Genomic DNA, 8672 nt, shown 5'->3' with positions numbered 1-8672 from the left:
AAAGTTCTGCATCTATTTACCCCAAGCTCTCAGTCCCTCCCACTCCCTTACCCTCCCCGTGGCAACCACAAGTCTATTCTCCAAGTCCATGATTCTCTTTTCTGTGGAAAGATTCCTTTGTGCTATATATTAGATTTCAGATATAAGTGATATCATATGGTATTGGGCTTTTTCTTTCGGACATTCTTCACTCAGAATGAGAGTCTCTAGTTCCATCCATCATGCTCCATCACAAGTCTAAGATGTAGTTCTCTGTGAATATTTTAATTTTCAACCAGGAAGAAAGAAATAATTTTTAAATGAAAATGATGGGGTGGTTGGGGAACTTGGGTTAATAGATACTAACTATTGCCTTTGGAATGGATCAGCAATGAGATCCTGCTGTGTCGCACTGGGAACTATGTCTAGTCACTTATGATGGAGCATGATAATGTGTGAAAATAGAATGTGTACATGTATGTGTAACTGTGTCACCAGGCTGTACAGTAAAAAAAAATTGTATTGGGGAAATAACTATTAAGAAATAATACTAACAAAGGCAGAATCAGATCTGAAATACAAGCTGTCCTCCATTAAGCTGGACAATAATGTTTACAAATATATAAAACAATGAAAAAATAAAAAATAAAAGATATATAGTATTTTTTAAAAAAATGGATTGCATTCAACTTTACTTGCAAAAAACAGCTCTAAAAAGATGTTAATGAAACAGTTAACACTGATTTCTGGTGGAAAGAATCCTTTCTGCTATATATTATATAAATATTCTACTTTGCACAAGTGGATTGTGATCCCTGAGAAGTATGATTTGTTTAAAATGTTACATTAAATAATTTAAAAGGTAAAACATAAAATATTTACCAGCAATATAATAATACAGGAAAAAGTAGTAAAGATTTCTGGTCTTGGACAGTAGGCTGCGTGACGAATGGTTGATAGACTGGGTGTTTCTGGCACAAAGAAACATTAGTAAGGTCCTGCTTTTGATGCTGCCAGCCCATGGTGGTCCAGGCCCATGCCTGTGGGAATGGCTTCAGAAGGCGGTAAGCCTCTAGGCAGGGGCTGTTTTCCAAGAGAAAGGGCCTCCCTCAAATCCCTGGGTTTCCGTTGGGACCCTTCACTATGGACATGGAGTTGGACTGAAGGAGAGGAAGGCGAGAGCACTGCACCCCAGGGACATCTCAGCTGGGGAGCCTGTAGAAACCTGAGGCTGCCCTGGGGAGGACAGCTGCTTGGAGGTGGTTCAAGAGGCCTTGCTCTGGTTGGGGAGGCAGGATGGCAGCAGGCAGGTTGGCGGTTTCTAGAAGGGAGACAAGCCACTTGGAACGTGTGTGGAGCCAGTGTCCTGTGGCTGGCCCTGGGTGGGTCATGGGGAAAGCCTAGCCCCGCCTTGTGGTCCTCAGGCATCTGAAGCTAGCCTCACCAGACCTCTCTAAGGGATTGGAACCGGAGCATACTCTGGCTAATGGGGGCGTGGAATGGGAGGGTATAGTCAGAAAATGATTCAGTGCTGGTGGGTGTTGTCTGTGGCCACATGCTCAGGAAAGGGTCTGCTCTGAGCTGGGCAGGATGTGACTCTCGCTGCCACCACCCAGAACGTTTCCCTCCATCCCGCCCAGAACTCACTTCTCAGGTCAGGTAACTGTGGCCTTGGATTCCACAAGGGATGGGCAACCAGGTGACTTCACCCAAGATAGGACTCGTGGGCCTGAGTTGTTCTGTATTGGTTTCCCTTTTGTGGAAATACGTCTCTGCAGACATGGCACAGTGTGTCAGGTGTCTCATGGCAGAAGCTGAGGCCTGGCTTTGAGATGAAGAGTGTGTTCCTATTTCAAGTCACTACTACTGCATGTGGAGAGAGGTTGGTGCAGGTGGAATGCCTAGGAAGGCTGCTTCCTTTGTAAAGGTGGCGGGGTGAAGCAGTGTAGTACAGAAGCAGGAAGATGATCTAGTTTGCTACTCTGAAACCTCCTAGGACACCTGTGGAGGTCAATTCGGTGCCTCGTGGCATGTACATCCTTCTCCTGAATGGGCGGTTTTCTCACAATGGCACCTGACTCCTGCCTGCTTCTCAGGTTGTCCTCACATTCCATTATTGGGAGCTGGAAGGGGAAGGACCCCAGGCAGCCTCTACTCCCATGACCCATGTCACATCAGCCACCCTGGGCCCATGCTCATCTTTGGAAGCCAACCCTGGATGGGAAGTGGCAAAAATGCAGGGGACATACACCGACTTCTCAGACTTCTCTCTGAGGAGCAGAACTGCATGGTGGGAGGGATTCAGGGCCATTGGGATGGGGTGGCACACCTTAGCCCCCGTGAAGTGTCCACTGTGGGTGGTTCGGAGAGGCAGGTGCATGCTTGGTGGGGCTGTTCTGTGTTTGTCTAAGGGTTCTGTGTGCAGAGCGATCTTCTCAGCCTTTGAGAGGTGTTGTGTGAGGTCAGGAGAGAATGACAGAACAGATGTGTGCTGAGCATCCCGAGAGGAAGTGTTGAGGTGGATGTGAGGCCCTTCGACTTTAGACAGTGGAGGTCCATCAAAGGCCTCACGGTGCCTGGAAGGACCTTGGAGAAGGCCCTTACCTGCCAGTGACCTTGCTGAGGGGCATGCTCAGAGTAGATGGCCTCTCAGGTGCAGGACGTGGGGACAGCCTGTGAGCACGAGGTGTCAGGGAGCTCCTCAGGGAGGCTCTCCAATCCCTGCTGCTGAGCTGAGCATTTCTTGGTAGACAGGGGCAGGGAAGTCAAGACCATGAACATCCCACCATGACATCTGCACAACACACAGCTTCCTCGGGTCAAATGCCCTCTCCCACTGAGGTGTGACCTCTGAGTCCCCAGAGAGCTTCCATCCATGTCGCCCATTCTCCTCTTCCATTCACCCCTTTCCTTTCTCTCCACAGCATCTCCACTGCTGGGCACGGATGTGGTCATGCACCCTGGGGCCTCACGCTCCTGTCCTCCCCCCACTCCTGGCTCCCAACACCAGCCAGCTTGGGAGCAGCACCTGCCACTGCCCATGGTCCCATTACCCCTACCTGGCAGCACCCTATTGCAGCCAGCTCACCCCATGACACCTCGGGTGACTCCTGCTTACCATGGCCCCATTGCCCCAGGGCTTGGCAACATCCCTGTCCCAGTCTGGTCAGGAGGGAGGTCAGCATTGCCCCACCAGTCTCAGGCCTTTGGGCGCCCTCAGGCCACCCTCAATGGGAATGCTTCCAGGGCCCTCATGGGGAGTGCTTTGTGTCCTGCACCCCTTCGCATAGCAAGCCCTGCGGGGGACAGTGGTGTGGCTGCCCCAGCTATTGCAGCAGCTCAGGCTGGCAAGGGAGGCTTGGCCCCAGGCCTTCCTCCTCAAGCTGCACCACCAGCTGCCCAGATGGCCTTCATACTGCCCCCAGCGAGCTCTGGGACGTGGGCACATGGCACCTCTGGGGCAGGCAGCCTGCATGCCTCCCAGCACACGGGCCCTCAGGAGGACGCCTCTCACCATAAGAGCGTCTATCTGAACTTCCGACGCTGGCAGCGCTTCAAGTCCCTGGCCCGCAGCCACCTGCCCCAGAGCCCCGATGCGGAAGCTCTCTCCTGCTTTCTCATGTAAGTGACCTCTCAGACCCTCATTAGCTCAGCTGGAGCCTTCACATATACAGGACCTTGGCATGGACTCCCTGCTTAGGTTTCCAGGCATACTTTCACCTCGAGAGAAGGCGGGTTGACAGCCTCCTATGAGGAGGCACGTCTGCACTCAGATGAGTCCCACGTCCAGTGCAAGACATCCCGTCCTTGCCTTAGCTCAGCTACCACCACCATGCAAGACCAGTTGTCTCACTTTCTGCACTGCCATGATAACATGGAGTGCAGGAGAGCAGTCCGAGAGGGTCCTGCTTGGATGTGAGGAGCCAGAGGAGCCAGAGTGTGAATGGGACCTGCTTCTCTGGTGCTACCTCCTTTCAACATGGACCTGGGCCTATGGCAGCCAGTGGGTATCACTTCAGATAAGGCTTAGGACATTCAGGCCCAGGACAGAGCTTTCTGCATGCCCGGTCCTTGTTGTTCTGAAGAAGTCCAGTGTGAATGGGGAGGTGGTCGAGCTGTCCTAAGGGCAAGGGTCTATCCTCCTAGAGCTGTGAACCTGGCAGGAACTTCCCTCCTAGACCCAAGGTCCCTCCGAAAAGGGGGACTAGGCCATCTAGTGCAGAGACCTGGGCACAAGAATCCTTGGGCTTCTCAGACCTGTTAGCAGGTAGACTGGCGCTTGCCCTCCCGCATTGATGGGGCTGCATTTTATATGAGATGGCAAACCCCCCCAGCCACAGTGTCCCAGCTATAGCCAGGGAGTGGACAATCATCCTCTGGTGAGTGGGAGGTGGTGGCACCAGGCACCAGGAAGGCCTGCCTTTGCTCTCCAGACACCCTCGTCTCCCCCTCTTGAGCCTGGGTTTGGCAGGGCTGGGGCCCATGGAGGCCTTGGAGCTGGGTGGGGTTGGGCAGTTGGGGGCTGGGCTGTACCAAGAGACTGACCCTGAGGGCTTACAGCCCAGTGCTTCACACCCTGGCTCGCCTGAAGCCCACCATGACGCTGGAGGAGGGCATGCGGCAGGCCATGCAGGAATGGCAGCACATGAGCACCGTTGAGAGGATGGCCTTTTATGAAATGGCAGCAAAGTGAGTCAGGGTCCTGGGCCATGGGCGAAATGGTGGGGTGGGTGGTGGGTGATGGGCAGGCCCCAGGGCAGGATCTGGCTGAGGTGCTAGCAATCAGAGAGGATGCAAGAGGAGGCTGGCACCTGACACCTCCTATTCCCTGAATCCCCAAATCCTATTGGCCTCCAGAATCCCCTCTGCCACCTGGAGAGCTTGGCTCTTCCAGCCTGCCTGTCCCAGGACCTCTGCCCTACCGTGATGCTGATGTGGGGAGGCCTCAGGATGGCCTTGGGGAGCACGGCAGCCCAGGAGGGGGTCCCCTGAAGGCATGGGGGCTGTGCAGGGGTGAGGACTCCACCCGGCAGCCTGGCACCCCTTCATGCTGGGTGCCTGGCCGTCACTGACCTAGCGTGTGCTAGGCCTCAACTCATTATTGGTGGCTGCAATTGGCAACCGGCCGCCCTTGGGGAAGTCCATGGGTCTCTGGCCCTCCCTGTCATTTCTGCATGTGAACATCACAGTTTCCAAACAAAACCAAAGGAGCAGCTAGCTCTCAGTGGCAAGAGATGCCTCACCACTAAGGGTAGGATCCCCACTCCAGCCTGTGCTGGGCCCTGTCTCATGTGTGCTTTCATGCACTCTCACCCCCAGCCCCAGGTTCTGGGCTCGGGCAAGGGCTCTGTGGGGACACATGCATGACCAGGCCACTGGCCATCTCCACTGTTTGGGTCAGACAAGGTCAGGGGGCACATGAGCAGGGGCCCACACTGCCCACCATGTGTCCCTAAGCCTGGTCCCAGAGATTGACCTGGGTCTCTGCTGGGCCATGCCCTCCAGCTCCAGGGCTGGCCAGGCAGGAGGAGGCCCAGATCTTGGACCTGCACCAGAGCAGCTCCCTGCTGTGACAGCACCTCACAGGGCCCTGACAGCCCCAAGGACACCCTCTCCTCACCCCATCGGTCCTGCTGCCCTGGGTGGGCTCCAGAGCCCAGGTGGTTTTCTCACTGGGGCCTGTCCCTCAACACCCCCCAGGTTCCTGCAATTTGAGGCAGAGGATGAGATCAGGATGGGGAACGTGGCCTGCACAACGTGGGCACAGGGCATGCCTCCTCCAGCTCCACCAAAGCTGGCTCCTCAGGAACCCACATCCCGCAAAAGGGGCACTCAGTCTGTGAATCACCTTCCCCCTGGACGTCAATGCACAGGTAAGAGAGGCCTAGGCCTGGTCCCTGTTCCCAGATTGGTCCTTTTCCCTCAAGGGGGCATTGGTCTTTCAACACGTATAGCCCCCGAGGGGTCTCAGTCACCCCTTTCCCCTCTGGGGTGTGGACCTGGTCCATTTAGAACCTCATCACCCTCCTCCCTGTCTAAGGGGCCCCTGTGAAATCTGCCTAACAAGTGTGCTGGTGGGGAGACCCTTGATCATTAGATGTTCCACACGTTCTCACACCTGACTTTTACCTGTCCCTGACTTGAATCTGGCCTCCCACAAAACCTGAGGGTCTGGCTGCTCCTCCCCCTTCCCACAGGCATATCCATTGCCCCACAACAATGCCCTCCCCTGTGCCTGCTCAGGGGTCAGCTTCTGGGCGCTGGGTCCCCTCACTTTCCCTTCCTCCTGCTCTGCCTCAGCCTGTGCTCCAAGGAAACACGGCCCCAGGGTCCAGCACACCCACCCAAGGCCACGCAGAGCCTGGCAGCTGCTGGAGAACAAGGCCCCCAAGGAGATTCCCCCTGAGGCTCGCAGGGAGCATGGGGACATCCCGCAGGCACTGGTGGGTCCTGGCCCCTCAGCCACAGGGGAGTCAGATATGGAATGTCGAGAGGATGGATATGAGCTGCCACAGGACGAGGACGGCTGCTTCCCAGACCCGGATCTCCTCAACTAAGTGGACAAGCTGTGTTCCCAGGAGGACTTTGACACCAAGGTGGGCTGGGCCTGGAGTCTGAGACTCCAGGATTCCAGGGAGAGATGCTCTTCGCACCCTAGTTCTGGCTTTGGCCCAGGATAATGGGATTTAGGCTCTGGTCCTTGACCCTGACATCTGTGTGTCTTCCTGTGTGTCTGAGTGTACTTTGGGGCATAGGATGTGTATATGTGGATGTGTAAGTTGTCCATGTGTGTGTCTCTCTCTTTGGAGGCCTTTGTGTGTCTGTGTCGGTGCCTATGTGTTGGTGCTTTGGAGCCCATGTGTCTGCATGTGCACCTGCTTGTGAGTGTGTGTGTGTTTATGTGAGAGAAGACAATACCTATGGGAGTTTGAAAGCTCCCCCTTTGTGAGGGGGACTCTGGATTGGCCTCTGTTAGTCTCGTTCCCCCCAGGCCTTCCCGCCTCCCAGGGCACTCCTGCCAAGGCTGCTCACAGCCTCTCCCTTCCATTCCAGGTGGAGGCGGTCATTCACCCCCGATTCCTGGCAGAGTTGCTTTCCCCAGAACCAGAGCTGGATCTCTCGGGCCTGGCTGAGGAGCTGGAGCAGGAGGAAGGACTCTCCCCCGAATAGGTGGCCAGGGGAGGGACTGACACTAGGGAGACTGGGGGCAGGGTGGGAACCCAGGTGACCCTGGAAATCCAGGAGGAAAGGACCCAGGTCAGCCAGGGCCGGGGAGGGCCCTAGAGCAGGAGGCCCTGAAGGCTCTGTCCTTCCCTCCCCTGACGGAGAGGCCCTGCACCCGTGAGTCTGCCCAGGTAGGAGCAGGCCAGGAGGAATGGAAGGGGAGGAGGGCAGCTGGGGACAGGGCAAGGACCCTGCTGGGGAGAAGGTGCAGGAGGAAGGCAGGAGTGCCACAGGCTCTGTCTGTGGATGTGAGTCCCATCTCACCTCCCCCTGCCCATAAGCCCCGGCTCTCCCTGGAGGGTGCAGAGCTTTCACTGTCCACCTCTCTCCCACCAGCTGGTGCAGACACAAGTCGTGGCCTCGGAGGAGGACGACGGGGTGCCAGCCACTCCCAATCACAGGGCACCCCACCTGGACTCAAGACCTTCAGAGTCTGTGGCCCGACAAGATGCCCAGAGGAACGAGCAAGGCCCACAGCCCGGGGTCAGAGATGAAACCTGGACACCCCAGATGGATTTCCATGGCCATCTAAGGCACCGCCAAACAGACAGGGGCCTGTTCATGCATAAAGGCTCTGTGCCCGCTCCAGGATATCAGGAGCCCCCTCAGGCTGGAACTGCACAGCCATGTCCTCACCAGGGCACAAACCGCTCGTGCCCTCCATCAGGACTCAGGGCCAGCAAGGTTCTCAGGGAGGCCTCTCCTCTTAGTGGAGCCCCAGGGCTGGGTCACGGGTTCAGTGAGGATGAGGAGGAGCTCCCCAGCCTGGCCTTCCTCTTGGGCCTTCACCACAGCCTGCTGCCCTGGGGGCTGCCACAGAGCCCTGTCCCTGCCTCGGGGCTTGTCTGCACTGCAGGGCAGAGGGCCCAGCAAGCTTCCCAGGCCCCCGTGCCCCAGAGAATGGGCCTCAGCTCAGGCCCCCTGGAAGCTGCCAAGTCTAGAAAGCAGGCTCAGTGTGGAGGCCTGGCTGCTGCTGAGGAACTGGAGATGGAGAGCTGCTTTTGTGCCGTTCCGCCCTCTGGACACTCACCAGTCATGAGAATGGAGGCTGGAGGCAGCCCTTACCTCTAGAGAGTTTCTCTCTGCCTCTCTGAAGTGGCCAGATGACAGGCTGGGGTGATTCTCCAATCATCCAGGGTGTCCCGTGTGGGGGGCTTAGCCAGAGAAGAAAAGGCTTGTCTGTCAGGACAGGACGTTGTGCTTCACTGCCTTGTGGGTGGGAGAACATCCAATAGTCTCAGCTGGATTACTGCAGTGTACAATATGGTGGAAGCAGATGCCTCATAGTCCCAATGAGGATGAAGCAAAGGGAATGGGGAGTGGAATTTCATGGCCTATTAATGTCTTGGGTGGAGTATTTCATCTTGTCAAGCTCAGTGGTCCCACCCTCACCAGCCCACTGGCATCAACCCCCTGGTAGCTTTCAAGTGAGCAAAGCCTAGGACTTTCACTAGACCAGGCGTAGTGTT

The sequence above is a fragment of the Sus scrofa genome, chromosome 14, assembly GCF_054392235.1.
Source record: "Sus scrofa isolate SSC_HxYL_T2T_F1_AM1 chromosome 14, Sscrofa_HxYL_maternal_Yorkshire_Landrace_v2.0, whole genome shotgun sequence".
Taxonomy (NCBI): domain Eukaryota; kingdom Metazoa; phylum Chordata; class Mammalia; order Artiodactyla; family Suidae; genus Sus; species Sus scrofa.
This window is presented reverse-complemented; position numbering follows the sequence as displayed.